General features: G+C 45.7%; 1 protein-coding gene across 1 annotated transcript in view; it reads left to right on the top strand.

Annotated features, from left to right (window-relative positions):
- Window positions 1–4,044: 4,044 nt before the first annotated feature.
- The window catches only part of SGMS1 (sphingomyelin synthase 1), a 207,219-nt gene continuing 190,791 nt past the window's right edge, over window positions 4,045–20,472 (top strand). The window contains exon 1 of the mRNA XM_030568771.1: window positions 4,045–4,209. The gene's annotated coding sequence lies outside the window, so the exon portion shown is untranslated. The remainder of the gene's footprint in view (window positions 4,210–20,472) is intronic.

Raw genomic sequence — 20,472 nt, forward strand, 5'->3', positions numbered from 1 at the left:
GACACATTTAAAAACACCTTCATAATTCTTGTAATAACTGATTGAGTTGTTGGTTTTATTCTACTCTGCAGGTCAAGGCAAAATGTAGTAGTTCTTTTTTATGCTGTTTTTCTTTGCCTTCTACTGAATTAGTATCAGAGGGGCAGTGGTGTTAGGCTGGATCTGCATGCATCCGATGAAGTGGGTATTCACTCATGAAAGCTCATGCTCCAATACGTCTGTTAGTCTATAAGGTGACATAGGACTCTTTGCTGCTTTTACTGGATTAGTGTACACTCGTTTGTTCAATTAATCGTAAATAGAATTTTAAAATTGACTCTTAAAATCATAAAGGAAAATTAAAATTGATATGCTGCTACCAAGTAGCCACTATTGATGTTACAGTAGCCTGGTACTTAGATACACAGAATCCAAGGCCAGAAGGAACCACTGCATCTCCACTGAAGGTAAGACAAAAAGTAATGGGCTTAATCTACAGCAAGGGAGAATTAGGTTAGATATTAGGAAAAACTTTCTAACTGTAAGGGTAGTTAAGCTCTGGATAGGAAGGAAAAAGGAAAGTTGTGGAATCCCCATAATTGGGTTTGAACAGGTTGGACCTGTCAGGGATGGTTTAGATTTACTTGTTCCTGCCTCAGGACAAGGGGCTGGACTTGATGACTTCTTGAGGCCTCTTCCAGCCCTAAAATTCTGTGATTCTATATTTTTACTTTCACAAACTTTTAAATCCGGATGTGGGATTTATTTCAGTGAACCAGGAGAAAGCTTTTGATAGACTTGACCGTGTCTATCTTTTTAAAATATTGGAAACATTTTGGATTGGGCCAGTTACTTTATATATATATTGTACCATAATGTTTTAGTGTTTTAAAGATTAAAGGAGGGTCTTAGTTGCTGCTTACCAGTACATAGACGTGCTCTTCAGGGGTGCCTTCCGTTTGGGATGTTATCGGCCCTGAGCCTGGAGCCACTCTTGTACCTCATAAGAAGCCCACTGACAGGCTTGCCTTTGCCCAAGGGGCCAGATGCTTTCCTGGTTTGTCTGTCAGCCTATATTGATGACATCTCAGTTTTTATCATGTCTGAAGGTGATGTGCAGGCAATTTGCACCTGTCCAATATATGAACAGGTATCCTCTGCTCGAATCAATTAGGCAAAGAACAATTTGATCTTACTGGGATCTTGGCAGTGTAGTAGTTCCCAATTGCTGCCCTCGCAACTGCAATATTGGGGGCATCTCTGGGATGAAAGTGCTGTTTTTTTATTTCTTATCTGAACAATATAGATGTGGGAGACATCTGTGGAGGGTGAAAGGCCTCCTGCAGAAATAGTACTGGTTGCTTGCTGGACTTCCTTTTTGAGGATAGGCTTTGGTTGCCAACAAATTCATGACCTCAATGCTGTAGCACCTACCGCTGTATCTGGACCCTATATCAGAACTGCTGGACTGGATTCAGAGTCACATCAACTATTTTTTGGAACTGTTACATCTGGTTTCCCTCTGATTTGCTGTTCTTGCTGTTAGATTAGTGAGAAAGGGTCATTGACCTGGTGAGTAGGGTGTCAGCTTTTTGCCTTTGGTCTGTTCAGTGGCTTTCTTTCTCTTGCTGGGGAGATGGGCTTTGACTCTTATTTGTTCTGATAGGACATGGTTATTTAGCCTTGATTTACCTACATTCTACAATGGCCTTTTCAACTCCTGATGACTCCTGCAAAGTGCTCAGCCAGACAAGGCATTTTACAGTTCATGGCTCTTGGACAACACACATTTTTGTAACCCTCTTTTCCCCTTCAAGGCTGTCTCCTCCAGGAGCCTTCTTCTGCTTTTACCAGGTTGGGTAGACCAAGCTTATCCTGCCTGATTGCTCTGGGTTGGTTGAGTTGGAGTTGGTGGTAGCCATCACTATTCAGATTGGAATCTGATCTGGGTGGTTATGGGTAAGACCCTCTCTGATTTACAGTCTCAGCAAGCTGCTCAGTGTCTGCAGAGGGTTTTTGAGTGACAGTTCTTGCAGATGGCACTCCTGCATTCCCTTCACAAGCTATCTTCCCTTTTGTGACCCAAGATTTCGTTACAGCTGGGCAGGCTCTTATCCTCAAAGCGTCTGACAGATGCTTCTTTTCCACTTATGAATAGGGCCCTTCCATGTTCACAGCCATGAAAAATGCCTCACGCAACATGAAATCTGATCTTCCCTGTGAAATCTGGTGCTCAGCTGGGGGCTTCTACCCTATGCAAGACTCTAGCTGCTAGTCCCAGCAGGGAATATGGAGGGACAAGTCTTCCTCTTCCTGTACAGGGGCCGCACTCAGGATGGGTCTGACACACCTCTGGGAACCTTCCCTCTCTGCAGGAAGCTGCACAGCTCAAGCTGTCACTTCCGCACATGGAGAGGCTATAGTTCAACCTGTCACAAACAGCCACACACACACAAACCCTGCACAGAGAGGCTGTGGCTGAAGCTGACACATACACACACACCCCTGCGTGGAAAGGCTGTGGCTTCAGCTATCAGTCCTCCATGCTGCTGGGAAAACTGGACATATGGTAACCCACCCCCTGCATCCTGTGATCCTCACTTCTGCACTGCTGCTGGCTGTGGCACTGGCTTTAGAGAAACAACAAGGAGTCCGGTGACTCCTTAAAGACTAACAGATTTATTTGGGCATAAGCTTTTGTGGGTAAAAAACCCCACTTCTTTGTTAGATACAAGAAGAAGTTGCATCTGAAGAAGTGAGGTTTTTTTACCCACGAAAGCTTATGCCCAAATAAATCTGTTAGTCTTTAAGGTGCCATCAGACTCTTTGTTGTTTTTGTGGCTACAGACTAACACGGCTACCTCCTGATACTTGGCTTTAGAGAGGCAGCTGGCCAGCTCAGAAGGCAGCACCTCTGAGCAGCAGCGCAGAAGTAAGCATGGCAATCCCATGACCCCCCTACAATAGCCTTGGGACTCCCTCTCCCCATGGTTACAACACTACTGTGAAATTTCAGATGTAAACATCTAAAAAGGTGAAATTGACTATTTTTAAAAAAACCCTGGCTGTGAAATTGACCGAAATGGATCTTGAAGTTGGTAGGGTCCTACTTAAGAACAAGAAGCAGCTCTATGGGTTCTGTGTCAAGATGTGGCATTATACTGCCCAATCTGATCTCCCCACACTACTTGGATACATTAGTCCCTGAGTGACTCCATGTCCCTAAGTACTTGGGTGACTTGGCAGTGGTGAGTCTTGCTTCTTAGCAATTGCTTTGTGAGCCACATCACCTGAGGGGGAGTGTAGGCCTCATGCCTTCTGTTTGGCCTCTGCTATGGCCTTTCGTTTTCTCCTCCATTGTCCGTGTTTGATTCCTCTTTGATTTTTTACAGCAGCTTCCCAAGGATTTCAGTCTGGGTTTTTGCACGTCCCTGTTAATTCTGGGAGTGAGCTACAGCACTCGCATGTGACCTGTTTCCTGCCTGGGCAATTTTTTTACTGGGTCAGACCAAACTGGCCTTTTTGACGGCAGGGGCGGTGGGTTGTGATGCTTTGGTGCTGTTCTGTGCACTACCTGCCCCCCGGCCTATACCTTTTATAACTTGTAGCTTGGCCGCCTTGTGGTTCATCGGTGCGTTCGCAGTGTATTGGGTGAACTTGGCGGGGGTGACGCCTGGGCTGTGTTTATCTTTAATTACAGCTGCTGCGTTTACACTGCAATACATGGTATCAAATAACACTTTGTATATGTTTTATATGCTTCCTTCTGGAGTTTACACGTCATGTTTCTCAGGCCCACAGAGGCATGAAGGTGCAGACACCCTCCCCAGCTCGCTTGTTCTGCAGTCTCCGCCCCGTCCAGGGCCCGTGTGTGCGGGGCCGGGCTGCCGGCGCTGTGGGCAGATATCAAGGGGCCGTGGGGCTCCCCCTTCTGCGTGCGGGCCGCTGCCGGGTCCCCCCGGGGGGCGCGGAGCGCGCCGTACCGGCGGCTGATGGCAGCTGCGCAGGATGACACGGGCCCATCACGTGGGTGAGCCCTCCCCGCCCCTCGCCGTACGGGACCCACGGGCCGCTGCCGCCGCCGCCCAGGGGACTCCGCCAGCGGCCGTGCCGTGCGCCACAGCTCGGAGGGTCCTGCAGCCACACGGAGCCTCAGCGACCCGTGCCCAGCACCCCGACGCCCATCAGCGCTGGGCTTCCGCTGCAGGAGGCGGCCCGGCCCGCAGCATGGTGAGTGCCAGGAGCCAGCCGGCCTGATCCTGCCCAGGGCGCCGTGCCCGGAGGCAGCCCCCGTCCCTGGAACCCGGCTGCGCCTTCGAGAGCCCAGCGAGCGGTGGGGGCGAGTGCCGGGTGGGGGGCGAGCCGGGGCGGGGGACGGGCAGCGAACCGGGACTCGGTCGGTGGAGACGGGGGCGGGCAGCGAGACGGGGCTGGTGGTTAGCGAGCTGAGTTGGGGGGCAGGTAGTTAGTGAGCTGGGGAGGGGGTGGTTGGCGAGTCACGACTGTGGGGGGATGGTTTGGTGCTGGAGGATTATCGCGCTGGAGTGGGTGAGGGGTTAGTAGCCAGGGCGGGGGGTAAAGATAGGGTGTTGGGTGGGTTTTGGGGTCAGGGAGGCTGCTGGCTTGTTAGGGTGGGGAGGGTGTCAGTGTTCCAGGACAGGGTGGGGACAGTCAGGGAGTTGTGTGTGCGGGGAAGGAATGGGGTTGCCGTCTGGATTACAGTGTTGTGATGTGGCGGTGTCTGGGAGGCTGGAGGTTTAATGTGCCAGATCAGAAAGTAGCTGATGAGGGAGTTGTGAGCTACTGAAGGATATGCTGGTGCTGGCAGAGGTTAGTGAGCTAGTTTGCCATTGGGATTGGGGCATAGTGCCACAGTGGAGAGACAGCTGCTGAGGGAGAGGTTTAGTGTGCCAGGTTGGATGGGGGCACCCAGGTGATGGATGAAAGGGCTTAGAGTGCCCAGGTGAGGGTTGCTGCTGGAACTGGTATGTTTAGAGAAAGAGGGTAATGAATATGGCCTTCTTGGTTTTAAATGCTGTAATGTCTGGAACCTCACATTGCAACAAGGGGGAATGATCTTGTCACTATCCTTTCTACTGTCAAAAGATAGTTTTAGGATTTTACAGACATTATTTTCAGTGATGGAAGTGGCCCAGCGATGTGTTTTGAGTTACAACCTGGGGCAGACAAGCAGCTGCAGTCACAAGTTCTGAATTCTTGAGGGAGAGAGGAAGGATGTGAGTGAGTGATTGATAATGACATCTCTTTAGGCCAAAGCTGTTGGTTACATCTCTACTTTAACAAGGGAGCAGTGAAATGGGTATAGTTAACCTAGACATTTGTGGTATGAAATTCCAGATTGGGAATTAAGCAATAGGTACGAAATTCTCTTTTGTGAATGCTTCCAGACTTTCTCCTCGCTACAACCCCAGAGCTATGAGAAATGAAGGACGTATCAGTAATGAACGGATTCCTCCTTGGCTCTTAGGTAGATTGATTTTGTTTCTAGGTGGTTATTTGAGGCACAGTTGCAGGGAGGCTGCCTATTTGTGTAAGGGAGGCCTGGACTGAAGAATCCTGGTGTTGCTTCCTCTGACTCAGCAGTCCTACCTCAAAGACTCATGGATTGTAGCCCAACCAGCCAAGAACTCCCCAGAAAGGGTGATCTGTTTACAGTAGCCCTTCTAAGGACTATACTGGAGTCAAATAACAAAGACCTCATCTGAATTGCCATCTTTTATACAAAATGGCAATTTTTTTGTTTCCTATGTGGTTGGGGAGGCCTGTACTGAAGAGCCCTGGTGTTGCTTCCACTGAGCCAGCAGGCCTAGCTGAAGACTCATCGATTTGTGTGTGTGGGTGTTACAGGGCTGGGGATGGTTAATATGCTTTGTGGTAGTGTGCTGGAGTGGGCAGGGCTTAGTGAGCTAGGGCAGGAGATGGTTAGTGCTAGGGCTGGGTTACTGGACCACAGATATGGGTTATTATGCTGGAAACTTCAGGTTTCCCATTTCTGTTGTTCGGAAAAGTATATGGAGTCACAGACACCCCAACCCCTTAAAAGTTTTAACATTGACTTAAATATTCTACCTTATTGCATTTTAAAATTATAAATGGAAGTATGGCCCTGAAATTACAGGGCTTTCTGGTGTGCACAGTTTATAAATAAGGAGAACAACTGTATAACCATTGTAAAGAATGACAGGTGTATACTTCCTTTTTTTGTGTGGAAAGGGATAGTCTCAGCTCAAATTTGGCTTCGGATGTGAGTTTTGTAAAACAATACTTCTCTGTTGCTCTTAGAGCTTTTGTCATGTCTTCCTGGAATCTAGATTGAAAAATAGATTTTTTCAAACAAATAAGCACTGCCTTGTAGGATTCATAATCCCAGCATAGAACTACGCCTGGATCCTGCATTGACTGTAGTAGACATTGGGAGCTCTCAGCACCTTGCAGGATCAGACCCAATTGTATTAGAAGCTGAACATGAAACTGACCCATTTATATATCTGGGCGGAAAGATATTAAAAAAGTTTACAAAAATCTTGTAATTCTAAGGTGCTATTGTAACAAATAAAGACAATTAAAAATAGTATGAAACTGACGTTATGCTCCTTAAAATTTTTGGGTGTTGCTTGTAAAACTAGTGATCTAAGAGAAGAAATACCATTCAGAAAGACAGAACTAGCCTTTCAAATTTATCACTGGGACCTGCATACAACTCCCAATTAGCCCATAAAACTTTGCTTGCTGAATGAAGGGCCAAGTTTTGCTTATTTTTGTAGGTAGTTTCTTTATGATGTATTTATATTATAGTAGCTTCTAGAGGAACCAACCAAGATGGAAGTCTGCTGTTTGCTAGGTGTTGTCGTCACCATCATCATGATGTTCCTATTACACTTCTGGCATTTAGGACAGTGATGAAGCTCCTCCACTCCTGTCTGTTTCTGACAAGTCTTTCAATGGTTCCCCAGCCATGCCCTAGGTTTTTCAGCTCGAGTTCCACAGCACTTTGCCATGTTGTTTTCAGGTGGCCTCATTTCAGCTTGCCTTCAGGTGTCCATCTTATTGCTACTCTGGTGATAGAATCAGTTTCCATCTGAAGCACATGACTGATCCATCTCCAACGCCTCCTGGCAGTGACGGTGCTCAGATCCTCATGACTGCACTGTGTCAATAGAACTTGGTTTGAGGTTGTTCTGGCCCAAAAGATATGGAGGATTTTTCTGAGGCAGGTTGAATGGAATGAAGACAGTTTGGACATACCATATTTTCTCATTCCCCAGCATTCTGCATTATAAAGTAGTGTTGAAAGCAGGGTGGATTTGATTTAAATCACTAGTCAGGAAGACTATTTATTCATGGATTTCTACATAAAAGTGCATTCTTGTTGGTTGTTATAACCTTAATACATATTCTTCACAACTCAGAGATAGATGTAGGTTTCATTTTTAGAAGATACACACTGTACATTTTTAAAGTGATTTACTTTGAAAACTTTTCAGATTAGTTTTACAGCTATATCAGAAAATGAATGATTGGTTATTTCATTTACCAAAGGTAATTGAAGCAGATATTTATGAAGTAATTGGGAGGTGAACTGTCTCCCATTCAACAGGTTAATCATTAATATTTGGAGGATTTTCTTGCCATGCTGTATTAGGAGGAAAACATCACCAGACAAGCATTTAAACTGTTTTATTTAACTAAAATAACTTTATGTATTCTGGATTTTTTTCTTCAACAGCAAACACATTATTATATTTTAACAAAACAAGCATATTAATTTTTGAATTTTAGTTAAACATTCAAGTTTTTTAAAATCAGGTTTTTGTTAAAATTGTTTTTAACTAAAATAGTTAATTTTTTTTTTGTTAAGAAACAAAAATTAAATCGACTATGTCAGCCAGGTCAACATGAGAAACTTAAAATATTGGCTTCTGCAGCTAATTTAGTCGTTCACCTTCATTTTCCTTCTTTGTTCATAATCTGGAAAAGAAAAACAAGCTTTTCTGCTTTTTCAGGTTCCAAACGATTTCTCAATTTGGAATGAAATAGTCCAAAGGAAGAAAATAGTCTTTCTACGGCGGCAGAAGAAAGTACTGCTGCTAAAAGTGAGATTATCACTTCAGCAGTCTCTGAATCCAAGTGCTTAAGTGACTTCCACCAGTTCACTGGTGTGACTTTCTTTAAAACATCATCAACAAACATATATTTCTTGAATGGTTCACCCTTAGCTCTGAAGTTTATTATAGCTGGCATTATGGAGGGATGATTGCTGGATGTCCACGTCATAGCCAACTCCTCTTCTTCAGCAGTTAAAGTTTGACCCTGGTACTGAGTATTAAGAATACCTGTAAGAAAATGAGCTGGCAATAGTGCTGTTCCCATTTGTTTTTTTTAATGCTTGTAGTTTAACTCTGTTATTGCATATTTCTCTTTTTAAGATCTCACTAAGTTCCTTCAAATTTCAAAAGTATCAGCAGTAAAACAGCTATTTTCTTGCATTTTGTTCAAGGCTATAGAAATAGTCTTCAGGGTACTCAGCATGTGTTCAACATTTCTCTCAAGCCCAATGTTGAGAACTTTGGCTGTGATGATGCCATCTATTTTTTCATGATTTTGTTCACAAACTATCATCAGATTAGGCAGTTCGTGATATAGTGCTCAAAACAGTCCACTACTGAGTTCGATCGCACGTCTTGTGGGTGAGTTAGCTTGGTTCCTTCCCACTTTTTTCAGAGTAGCTGCTGCAAAGTGGTTGTTATGGAAGTATTTTGCAATTTCAGCAACATTAGGCTTTATTTCTGGAACACTGAAGTCTTTGGCTAGGAGGTACATGAAATGAGCACTGCAACTGTATGTTATTAGCTTGGATTCTCTTCTAAATAATTTCTTCTTATCTTGGGTACATTTGCAGCATTGTTTGTGACCAAGCTGCGTACTGAACATTTGAATTTTTTTTCATAGTTTGTTATAGCTTTTACTGCTACTCCTTGTACATAAGTATTCTGCTGTGTGTGCATTTCCTGATTTATCAATTGTTTCTGTAAGGAAGACTTTCCCTTCTTCTGTGGTCATATACGTGCATACAACAGGATCATTGTGGACATTACTCCACTCATCAAGACTCAGGTTAACAATTTCATCCTCTAGATCTTTTGCACACTGCTCGATTTCTCTTCCATACATATCCAGCAATTTGCTTGCAACATTTGCTCTGTTGTGTGGACTGTATCCTGGTCTTAATGACTGAACCGTGTTAATGAAGTGTAGGTTCTCAATCATACAGAAAGGAGAGTTCTTTGTATAAATAAACCAGGCAATTTTTTCATTAATTACCTCTTTTTGTAATCTGCTGGTTCTTATCACAAACTTATCTATGGCTGTTTCTGGATGATGGGAGTTTTTTTTCGTTTTCCCACAGATATTATGGCTATATTACATACACAATGTGACTGAAACACTATCATTGGCAGATAACTCTGAAACTAATAGAAGATGATGGTGATCTTGAAGATGGCTAGTCTTCAGAATCCTGTATGTTGAGGACAGAGTCTCCTAAACAAAATAAGTCAATGCCGTTATTTAATTATTATTACCAAACTGCTCATTTAATATTACTCATTGCATTCACTGACACTCAGTACTACCTTAAAGGTGACATAGTAAAAGAAAGATCTGCCTATTTCAGCTATTTATTTTTTTTTATCACAATTGCATCTAAAATTATGTTACCATAGAGTAACAACTATATTTTTTTCTCAGACATGAGAATTCAAGCATAGTCCAGAAAGAAGACAGGCAGTCCTTAAGAAAGAAGTACGAAATAAAAAAGATTACCAACCTGAAGATCCTGGATGTTCAGACGTGTTCCTTTCATCCTCTTCAATGTATCTGCCTACTGTGAAGGAACACTTCTCATGATGGTGTTTCATTCGGGCAACCAGGCCTTGCATTTCTTTGTTGCACTGTTTGCATTTTGCATGCATGCCTGTCTTACCCACAGATAGAGGAACTTCATTAAAATATTCCCAAACAGGGTCTGTTTTACAGCCTGCTGCCATTATAGGTTTTTCCTTCTAGTAAGAGAATGGTATGGTAGATCTCAAATCAATGAAGGTTACACTCAGAAAGACCTCAAGACTTCTGGAATATGCTGCTCAAACAGTTTCACTTTTGTTTCTGCTGGCTGCCCCTCCCTTCTCACATTTATCTCCAAACTGTTTCTCCTTGTCCAAATCTATTTCGCCCCCAACAATCTTCTATTAATTGAACTTTTTGAAACTTTGCACTTTTAGAGAGAGGTAAGGGATTGACTATGTACACAAATTTGCAGAGGCACAATTGGGTTGAGTCTGTTATTTCTCACCTCTCTATATTATTTATTTAAAACGTTTTTGCTGTTAACAAGCATGTTATCTCTGGAGACAAATCTACAGTTTGAGAACTGCAAAACTAAGCATCTCCAATGGTATCTTCTAGACTGAGCACTGAGTCCCATTGGGTGGATAGAAAGTTTAACCTAAATAATCTATACAGAAGTCCCTGGAACCCCATAAAATTGGGTCCCCAAACCATGAACTATTGGAACTCATATACAAAATTTTTCTTAAACATTACATGACTATATTGTCTTATACTATAGAGTTAAAATTTATAATCCCTATTCCATGATGAGATATCTTTGAGCTATAATGTATCTTAATTAAAACTATAGATAGAACACTTTTTTAGAAAAACATCTATCAGAAACATCCGATTTATATTAAAAAAAATTAATTTCTAAATTTATTTTAAAAAAATCATTGATTTTTATCCACCCTGGTTGAAAGTATGCAGCTCTGATAGATCTTGAGGTTGGTTTTTGTGTTGTATTTGATGATTTCCAGACTGAATGTAAGCTCCTGAAGGTGTTCCTGGCTTTATTGATTTTTGTCACGAATGTTCTGACTCGTTCCGCTGTCCTGGCTGATGGTGCTGCCCAATTATGTGACTGTTTCTACATTGGTGAGAACATAATCCTCTATCCGTGGTGGGGAGGCAATATTAAAGGTCATGATAGCTGTCTTATTGCGATTGATTTTCAGTCCAATTTGCTGGCTGAATGTATGTGTTGTAATAGACAGTCGCTGCCTCAAGGAGTTTACAATCTAAATGAACAAGAAAAGTAAAAAATGGGAGAAAAAGAGGTGGTACTGTCACTATTTTGTTTGATGGAGAACTGCCATACTGATGAGTTACATAGGGATTGTGACTTGCTGGAATCACTTGCCAGATCTGGAAGTTTGACCTACATATTCTGAGTCCCAGTGCAGTGCCTTAACCTCAAGACCATCCTTTCTCTCAGATTGACTGGCATCAATATATCGGCCTGCATCAACAGAGTTCCTAGAAGTTGCATCAAATCTGTTGAGGCCTTTGAGTCCTGAGTAGGTGAAAATGATGATTGTTAGTTTTCTTTATAATAATCTGAAAATTACAAAAAAAGGAACTGATCCTTCACAATTTAAGTCAGAGTTTTGCCATTGATCTCTGTAGACTGGATCCTGTGTTTAGGGTTGCCAACTTTCCAGTTTCTCAAAACTGGACTCTACAAAATGGACCCTGCCCCCAATCAAAGGCTCACCTGACTATAAAGAGAAGAGGGAGGTTGAAGGGAACCATGTCTCTCCTGCTCTGTCCATCAGCGGCTCTAAGGGTATGGCTACACTTGCAGCTGTGCAGCGCTGGGAGTTACAGCTGTCTTCGTACAGCTGTGTAGGGAAAGTGCTGCAGTGTGGCCACACAGACAGCTACCAGCGCTGCAGTGTGGCCACATTTGCAGCATTTGCTGCGCTGTTGGGAGTGGTGCATTATGGGCAGCTATCCCACAGAGCACCTCGTCCCATTTTGGCGTCATGGGTTGTGGGAAGGGGACGGAAGGGTGCCCATTCCGCTTCCTGTCCCAACGCCCCGTGATGCATCACTTCACATCCCAGCAGTCACTGTGTTTCCATCCACGTTTGGCGCCATTGAGACTCTCCCAATGGTTTCTGTGCAGCGCGATTTCTGTGGGAAATGGAGCCCGAGCTGCTGAGGAGTATGCTGATGAGTCTCGCCAACACATCACGTTTGGCAGTTGAGCTATTCCTTCAGCTCCAAAGTGACAGTGAGGAGTCCGATGATGATATTGAGTCACCTGACGCATATGACACTAAATTGCTTGTGGCATTTACGGAAATGCTCAGCACCGTGGAATGCCACTTTTGGGCTCGGGGAAACAAGCACTGAGTGGTGGGATCACATCGTCATGGAAGTCTGGGATGACGAGCAGTGGCTGCAGAACTTTCAGATGAGAAAAGCCACTTTCATGGGACTGTGTGCTGAGCTCGCCCCCACCCTGCGGTGCAAGGACACGAGATTGAGAGCTGTCCTGCCAGTGGAGAAGCGGGTGGCTATTGCAATCTGGAAGCTGGCAACTCCAGACAGCTACCAATTGGTCGCAAACCAGTTTGGAGTGAGAAAGTCGACCATTGGAATCGTGTTGATGCAAGTTTGCAGGGCCATTAATCGCATCATGCTAAGAAGAACCGTGACTCTGGGGAACGTGCAGGGCATTGTGGATGGCTTTGCACAAATGGGTTTCTCTATCTGTGAAGGGGCGATAGATGGGATGCATATTCCTATTCTGGCACCACCTCACCTAGCATCCGAGTACATTAATCGGAAGGGGTGTTTCTCTATGGTTCTCCAGGCGCTTGTGGATCACTATGGGCGTTTCATTGACATTAACACAGGCTGGCCTGGAAAGGTGCATGATGCACGCATCTTTCAGAACAGTGGCCTGTTCAGGAAGATGCAGGCCAGGACTTTTTTCCCAGACCGGAAGATTTACAGTAGGGGACGTCGAAATGCCCATTGTGATCCTTGGAGACCCCACTTACCCGTTAATGTCTTGGCTCATGAAACCGTGTACAGGGAAGCTTGACAGGAGCAAGGACCGGTTCAACTACAGGCTGAGCTGGTGCAGAATGACTGTGGAGTGTGCTTTTGGCCGTTTTAAAAGGGCGCTGGCCATCTCTGTGTGGGAAGCTAGATTTGGGAGAAAGCAGCATCCCTGCAGTTATATCTGCATGCTGTACCCTCCATAATATTTGTGAACGGAAGGGTGAAACATTCAATCAGGAATGGACCTCCGAGGTTCAACGCCTGGAGGCTGAATTTGCACAGCCAGAGAGCAGAGCTACTAGAGAGGCCCAGCACAGGGCTACAAGGATAGGGATGCCTTGAGGGAGGAATTTGAGGCTGAAAACCAACAGCAATGTTTGGTGCCTTGCACAGGAGTGAAGTGCAGTGGTTACAATGTTAGTAGGAATCTGTTTTTCCTAAAGTGATTTGCAGTGCTTGTTTTTTTCCTGGGCTATGGTATCTTTCACATTCTGCAATAATAAAGACTGTTTTCAAAGCCAGGAACTCATTTATTGAAAAGAAAATAACTTTATTGACAGACACGCAACATTTTGGGAACGTAAAAGGGCACGGGGGTGGGGTGATGAACTGTACAGTCAGAGGTTTGAATACGTCCTGTCTTGAGTGCTGTGCAATGACTGCTGCACTTCAGAATGAAAATACTGCATTGTAATAGGGGTTGAGTGCAGAGGGTAAGGGTCGTAGTTCTCAGGGCTGGTTGGTGAACGTACAGGTGTTGGGGGCAGCTGGTGGTGGTAAGAATCTGGATGCTGGGGAAGGGGGTTGGGAGCTGATATTGGAGCACAAGAGCTTTGGGACGGGGGAGGGCAGGGCCGGCACGGTAGTGCTCTGCCTGCATGGCTACGAGTGACTGGATAGAGTCCGCTTGGTGCGCCAGGATGCTTATCAGTTGCTTTGTGCTTTTCTTCTTAGCTGCTGCGTTTCTCTGGCGGATTCTGCTTTCCCTTTCCCTCCAGTCCTGCAGTTTTTTACTCTCTCTGACAGAGTGATCCATAACTGCTTTCAGCATGTCGTCCTTGCTTTTTCGTGGCTTCTTCCTGAGGTTTTGTAGCCTCTGAGCAGTCGATGATGTGGGCAGTTGAGTAGTCAAGGACACTTTTCGAAAAGCAAAAATGGCAACCGTTAACAGAGGCAGCATTGTTTATAATCTCACCCAGACAGTTATTCCTACACAGGGAAGGAGTTTACAGTCTTCACTTTAGCATACTTTTCCCATACCAGAGCGCACATAACCCACAGGAGCCACGAAATGGTGAGTAAGGGGGACTGATTGCTTCAGGGATGTGCAGGGGTTTCTGTGCGTTGGGGAAATCAAACTGCTGCAGGGGGCATCTACACTGAACACTCTCCCAACATTTTCCACAGGAGTTAATCCTGGAAGATATCTCGCTGTTGCGGGTCACCTGGGAAGAGCGGGAGGGTCTTCTACAGCAATGCGGATTCCGCCCTGTCTCCTATGCAGCTTGCCTGTGTGCAGCAATGGTCCCCCCCACCACTCGTGGCACAGTGGCACGGACGCGTTAGCCTGACTGGGACAAGGACCACAGTGGCTCTCCCTATAAACTTGCGCAAGCACATTGCCCACGCTCTGGCTGAACCTTTTGAAGAGATTACCGAGGCCGATTACCGCAACATGATAGACCACATCAATGGGCTATTCCACATCTAGGCATGCATGCAGCCCAAACACCCCCCCCCCCGAAACATTTCCATCCTGAAAATAAAAGCTGCTTACCGGTAACCCATTCCTCTGCTTGTCCTTCAGCAAGTACTGGCTGCTGCAACTGGCTACCTTCCTCCTGGCTTGAGAAGAGCTCCTGGCTGCATGCTTCCTGGAACTCCAGGGTGTCTTCCCCCACCCCAGTACCCTCAGTCTCGGTTTCCTCCCCCGCTCCCCCTCTCCCTCCTCCTCCTCCTCCTCTTCCCCTTCCTGCCCCCCCTGCTCTGAAGTGTCCATCGTGGTTGTCGGATTGGCAGTGAGGTCACCCCCAAGTATCACGTCCAGCTCCTTGTAAAAACGGCAGGTCGTAGGGGCAGCGCTGGAGCAGCGGTTTCCCTTGTGGGCTTTGCAATATGCACTCTGCAGCTTCTTCACCTTAAACCTGCACTGCACCCCGTCCCGGTCATGGCCCCTTTCCAGCATAGCCCTTGAGATCTGCCCATAGGTATCGTAATTCCTACGGCTGGAGCGCAGCTGTGACTGCACAGCTTCCTGACCCCAAACGCTGATGAGGTCCAGCAACTCGCCATTGCTCCATGTTGGGGTTCGTTTGGCGCGTGGAGGCATGGTCACCTGGAAAGATTCACTGATTGCACTCCATACCTGGCTGAGCAAACAGGAAGGGGATTTTTAAAATTCCCGGGGCATTTAAAGGGCGGGTCACCTGAGGCCAGGGCAGTAGAGTGCAAATTGATGAGCAAAGTGGCTGAACAGGCATTCTGGGATACCTCCAAATACCTCTAGAGGCCAATTACAGCGCTTTTGGTGGCCACACTGGTGGAGCAGCGCTGCATCACCAGCGCTACAATCGTTATACCCTAGGCAGAGCAGGAGTACAGCCAGTGCTGCAGCCAGAGAGATGCAGCGCTGTATGTGCCTTGCAAGTGTGGACGGTGAGTAAGTTGCAGCGCTGTAAACCCACCACCAGCGCTGCAACTCTCCAGTGTAGCCAAGCCTTAAGGCAAAGAGTTTGAAGGGAGTGATGGGGGCAGGAAGCAGGGGGAGAGGGAGGAGCTTCCTGCAGCTGGGGAGGTTCCCAGAGGTGGGTCTGACCCGTCCCTGAGAGCAGCCCGTGCAGAGGAAGAGGAAGTGTCTCTCCCCAGGTCAGCTGGGACTAGCAACTGGGGCGCCTCTAGCTCTGCCCCTCCCCGTCTCTGGGCCCAGTACTTTTGGGTTAAATAGGCCTTGGGCTGAGGCAACAATGGAATTGTAATAACTAGACTTTTGGTGTCCAGTCAATATTTCTGACTGGAGACTGTGTAGGCCGCCTTAAAACTGGACACCTGGCAGCCCTATCTGTGTTAAGAGTGACCTTGATTTTTGTCTTCTGGATTGAAATTATGTATGCTTTTCATGCATATTATACCTCTATGCATTTAGTACACCTCTACCCCGATATAACACAGTCCTCTGGAGACAAAAAAATCTCACCACATTATAGGTGAGACTGTGTTTATATCAAACTTGCTTTGGCCCTCTCTGTTCCTTGTTCCCTGACCACCTCCTCTAGAGACTCCTGTCCCCTGACTGCTCCGACCTCTATCCACACCCCCCACCCCCTGACAGGCACTCACCGGCAGCGGCGGGAAGCAGAGCATCCCGGCCCCAGCCCAATCCACTCTGCCACCTCCCAGCTGCAGTGCTCCACTTCCCGCTGCCGGTGAGTGCGGGGAGGTTGGGGAAAGGATGCCCCCCTGCACTCACCTGCGGTGGGAAGTGGAGCGACGCGGCCCCAGCCCGCTCCACTTTCCTTGCCTCGGCCCCAGCCATGTTGCTGGGGGGATGGGGGGGAAGGTCCTGCACTCACCTGCGGTGAGAAGCAGAGCGCTATGTCTGGGAGCTGGCAGAATGGAGCTGTCTGGGGCCGCCACTGGTGAGTGCAGGGAGGTTTGGGAAAGGATGGCCCCCATACTCACCTATGGCGGGAAGTGGAGCTCCGTGGCTGGGAGGTGGCCGAGTGGAGCGGGCTGAGGCCGGGCTGCTCCACTTCCGCTGCTGCCCGTGAGTGTGTGTGGGGGATCCCTTCTCTCAAGCCCCCTCCCCTGAGCGACATGGCTGGGGCTGGAGTGAGAGAAGCAGAGCTGGCTGCTCCCGGCCCCCCCGCTAATCTCCCGGACCACTCTAGGACTGCGGATTCCCCCAAAGTGCCCCCCCACCTCCTGTCTCCCAGACCCTGGGGGTGGGGGGAGCTCCTGACTGCCCCCGAGACCCTCTGCCCCTTATCCAACCCCTCGCCCCGGCATGGCCCGGCACCCTTAACACGCTGCTCAGAGCAGTGTGTCGGAGCTTTACTGTGTTGTATGTGAACCCATTTTATATTGGGTTGCATTATATCAGGGTAGAGGTGTAATTGGAAATTGGAGAGAACATACAAAAATCTTATTTGGTTGAAAGTGCAAGATAAAGACTTAATTTTTATATTCAAAGGACTACATCTGAAGTGACTCCATTAAGGTCTAAGAGTTTCCTGGAGGTTTGTGTGTGTAACAGAATGAAACTTGGCCCAGAACTTTTTCAAACTGGATTTATAATGTATACAACAAATTATGGTTCCAAGCTGCTTGTATTGTGTGCTTTGTTGTTTTTCCCCTTAGTGCCCTAGAAGCAGTGTGGAACTATATATGTTTTCATTAGTTTTTATTTTTAATCAATACCTATTGCATATAAGGAAATGGTGTATATATAAATTAAATTAAAAATGTATTGTAGAAGTTAAATATTTAATTTAGAAGTTGAACTGTAAATTAAAAATTTAGCATGACTGAGATTTACACTTTATTTTCAAACTTTATAATTGCCTTCTTCATTATTTGCACATACACAGACACACACGTACACTGAGATTTTCTTTGTGAATGTGTTGAAAACAAACCTGCAACTGTTAGTGATCAGCCTTCACTTAACAATTAGTACCAGTATGAAGTATGACAGCTATTTCACATTCTGAATATGACTTCATTGGTACCTTTCACTAACATATGTTGGGCTAATGTGTATATCACATTATCAATATGTGTTATCTATACTATATATGCTAATACGCCTTGAGTAAAACAGTATTAATATAATATTAGGCCAATTTAGGCTATGTAACTCCTATGTCTTTTTCTAATCTGCTAAGTATGCCATACCACATTGCCTTAGCTGAAGTAAGTTTTGGCTTAGGTAGACAGGAAAACTGTTAGTAAACACTTACACGTTGTGATCCTATAGCAACTGATAGGGAGTTAAATGCTCAGAACCTAGTACTGGTATGTCCCAAAGGACAAGATATGACTGTTCTATGCTGGTATAAACCAAAAAGGTGCCTTCATGTTCCCTGGTACCTGTAACGTGTGTGCTCAGAACAAAGAGATTAAGGGTGCACCCTGGTACCAAAATAACAAGTTAGAAAGTTGATTGATTAAATGAAGCTTCAGATATTGTATACAGTTCCCCTTTGCTTGTAGACAGGTAGGATATAAAAAGATGGCTTTAGCAGTGTAACTTTGGGAGCATGCCTTTCCTGTAAGGTGAAGGTGAAAATGCTGCACAAGGTATTATATTGAACCTTTTCTCTGTGCTATATTATTATTATTGATTTTAGCAATAAGCCTCACTGGTATTGGTTATTTGGTCTCTTAAATATATTTCAGAATGAACCAATGTGTGGTCAAGCAACTGGCTGTACGATTTAACAGGGACTGCCTATGGAGTCTGGTCCTAAGGAATCTTGGAGACATCTGTGTGGTAGCAATTGGTGAATAAAGACTTTTTTTTATGGGAATCACTGTAATATCTTGTAAAATACCTGTTAAAACAATCCAGGGGATTTTTCCCTTCAGATTATATTTATTAGGATAAATCAGTCTGGGTTGTAAAATCTTGATAAGCCCATTTAAAAAATGCTAGATTAGTTGCTTGATATGGTGAATATTTGTTCTCTTCTAATAACTCTTAGCATGATACTTGTTTGGTTGAAAAAGATTGTTTGGCTCCATACGAGCCATATTATGTAGTCATGTTTTTGAGGTCTCACAATGGAGTTGGCCTAAACTTTGTGGCTGTCACAACTAATGCTCATCGGAATACAAAACATTAGCATACACAAAGCATTATCCTTTGTCAGAGAACTCTTTGCGCAAAGACCAGTACATTAAGATGAGGCTATCCATTTTGGTTAAATCTCTTCATTTCTTTCTGTCCTCTGCCTGTTCCTTTTCATTTGTCTCTGGAAACACCAAGAGCTATTGCTAGAGGGATTTTACACTACTTAAAGAGGTAATGACTGCAGTGATTCCATTTCTGGTGAGACCAGACCAAGAGCTGGAAATCTGGGCAAGACCTCGTTCTTGTTGCAGTCATCAACCTCTTTGGGCCTTTATTACTACTAAGGAGGCATTATTAACAAAAGGTGGGAATCATAAATGTTTCATCCCTAGCTTACCTGAGTTGGAAGTAGGTGAGGGAGAATTACCTGAAGCAGTGGCAGCTAGAAAAGCTGATGTGTATCTGTACTTCTTTGGATGAAGCATTTCTAGAACTTTCTGTTCCTGAGGCTTCTTAGGGCTTCTCTTCACTGTATTGTTAGCTCAAGTTATAACTTGAGTTTTGCCCCTTCACTGCACCCAGAAATCTCTCACTTGAGTTGAGTGGTGCTTTAGGCTTTTGCTAGCTAGCCAGTGGGGGTGCGTTGGAGCTTGCGTGCTGCTGACCTGGAGCTAGTAATACAGTGAGAGATGCAGCCACTCAGGGCTGGTCCACACTAGGGGGGGGAAATCGATCTTAGATACGCAACTTCAGCTATGTGAATAATGTAGCTGAAGTCGAATATCTAAGATCGGATTACTCACCCGTCCAGACGGCCCGGGATCGATGTTCGCGGCTCTCCGTGTCAATTCTGGAACTCCGTTGGGGTTGATGGAGTTCCGGAATTGATATAAGCGCGCTCGGAGATTGATATATCGCGTCTAGATTAGACGCGATATATTGATCCCCGAGCAATCGATTTTAACCCGCCGATACGGCGGGTAGTCTGGACGTACCCTCAGTGTATAAGTCACAGCTGCTAATCCTGTCACTGGGCTGCTGATCAAACCCGTGCAGGCATTTCTCAGGAGGTGCCTTCTCAGCACTGTTAGTTATAACTCTGTCCATACACAAAAATCTCTAACTCAAGTTAAGTGATGCTTTAAGCTTGAGCTAGTTGGCCCACTGGTAGGGCCTTACTAAATTTGACCATTTTGATCAATTTCATGGCTGGAAGGTTTTAAAGTGGGTCAATTTCACGTTTTCAGATGTGTATGTCTGAAATTTTGCAGTGTTGTAACCTTGGGGCCAGACCCAAAACAGGGTTCGGGGGGGAGGCACAAAGCTGATGTTGGAGTGGTCCACAAGATTGCTACCCTCACTTCTGTGTAGCCGCGGAACTTCCTGCAGCCTGGGGAGATTCCCACAGGTGGAGGTGGATCTGATCTCCCTCATGCTGCTGGGAGCTTTCAGAGCTGAAAGCAACTGCGGAGCTTCCTACAGCTGGGGGAGGTGCCTGGAGGTGGGTCTAATCTCCCCCTGAAAGCAGCCATGCAGGGGAAGAGAAAGTCCTGTCCTGTCTCAGCCTATCCAGGACTAGCAGCTAGGAGCCTCTGGCGAGGCCACTCCCAGCAGCACGGGGGAGGTTAGACCCACCTCCACCTCTGGGAATCTCCCCTGGCTGCAGGAAGCTCCGCTGCTGCTGTTTTCAGAGCTGGACTCTGAAGGCAGCACAGCTGCAGAGCTTCCAACAGCCAGGGGAGGTACCCAGAAGTGGGTCTGATCTCCCCCCG

This window comes from Gopherus evgoodei, chromosome 7 (genome assembly GCF_007399415.2).
Source record: "Gopherus evgoodei ecotype Sinaloan lineage chromosome 7, rGopEvg1_v1.p, whole genome shotgun sequence".
Taxonomy (NCBI): domain Eukaryota; kingdom Metazoa; phylum Chordata; order Testudines; family Testudinidae; genus Gopherus; species Gopherus evgoodei.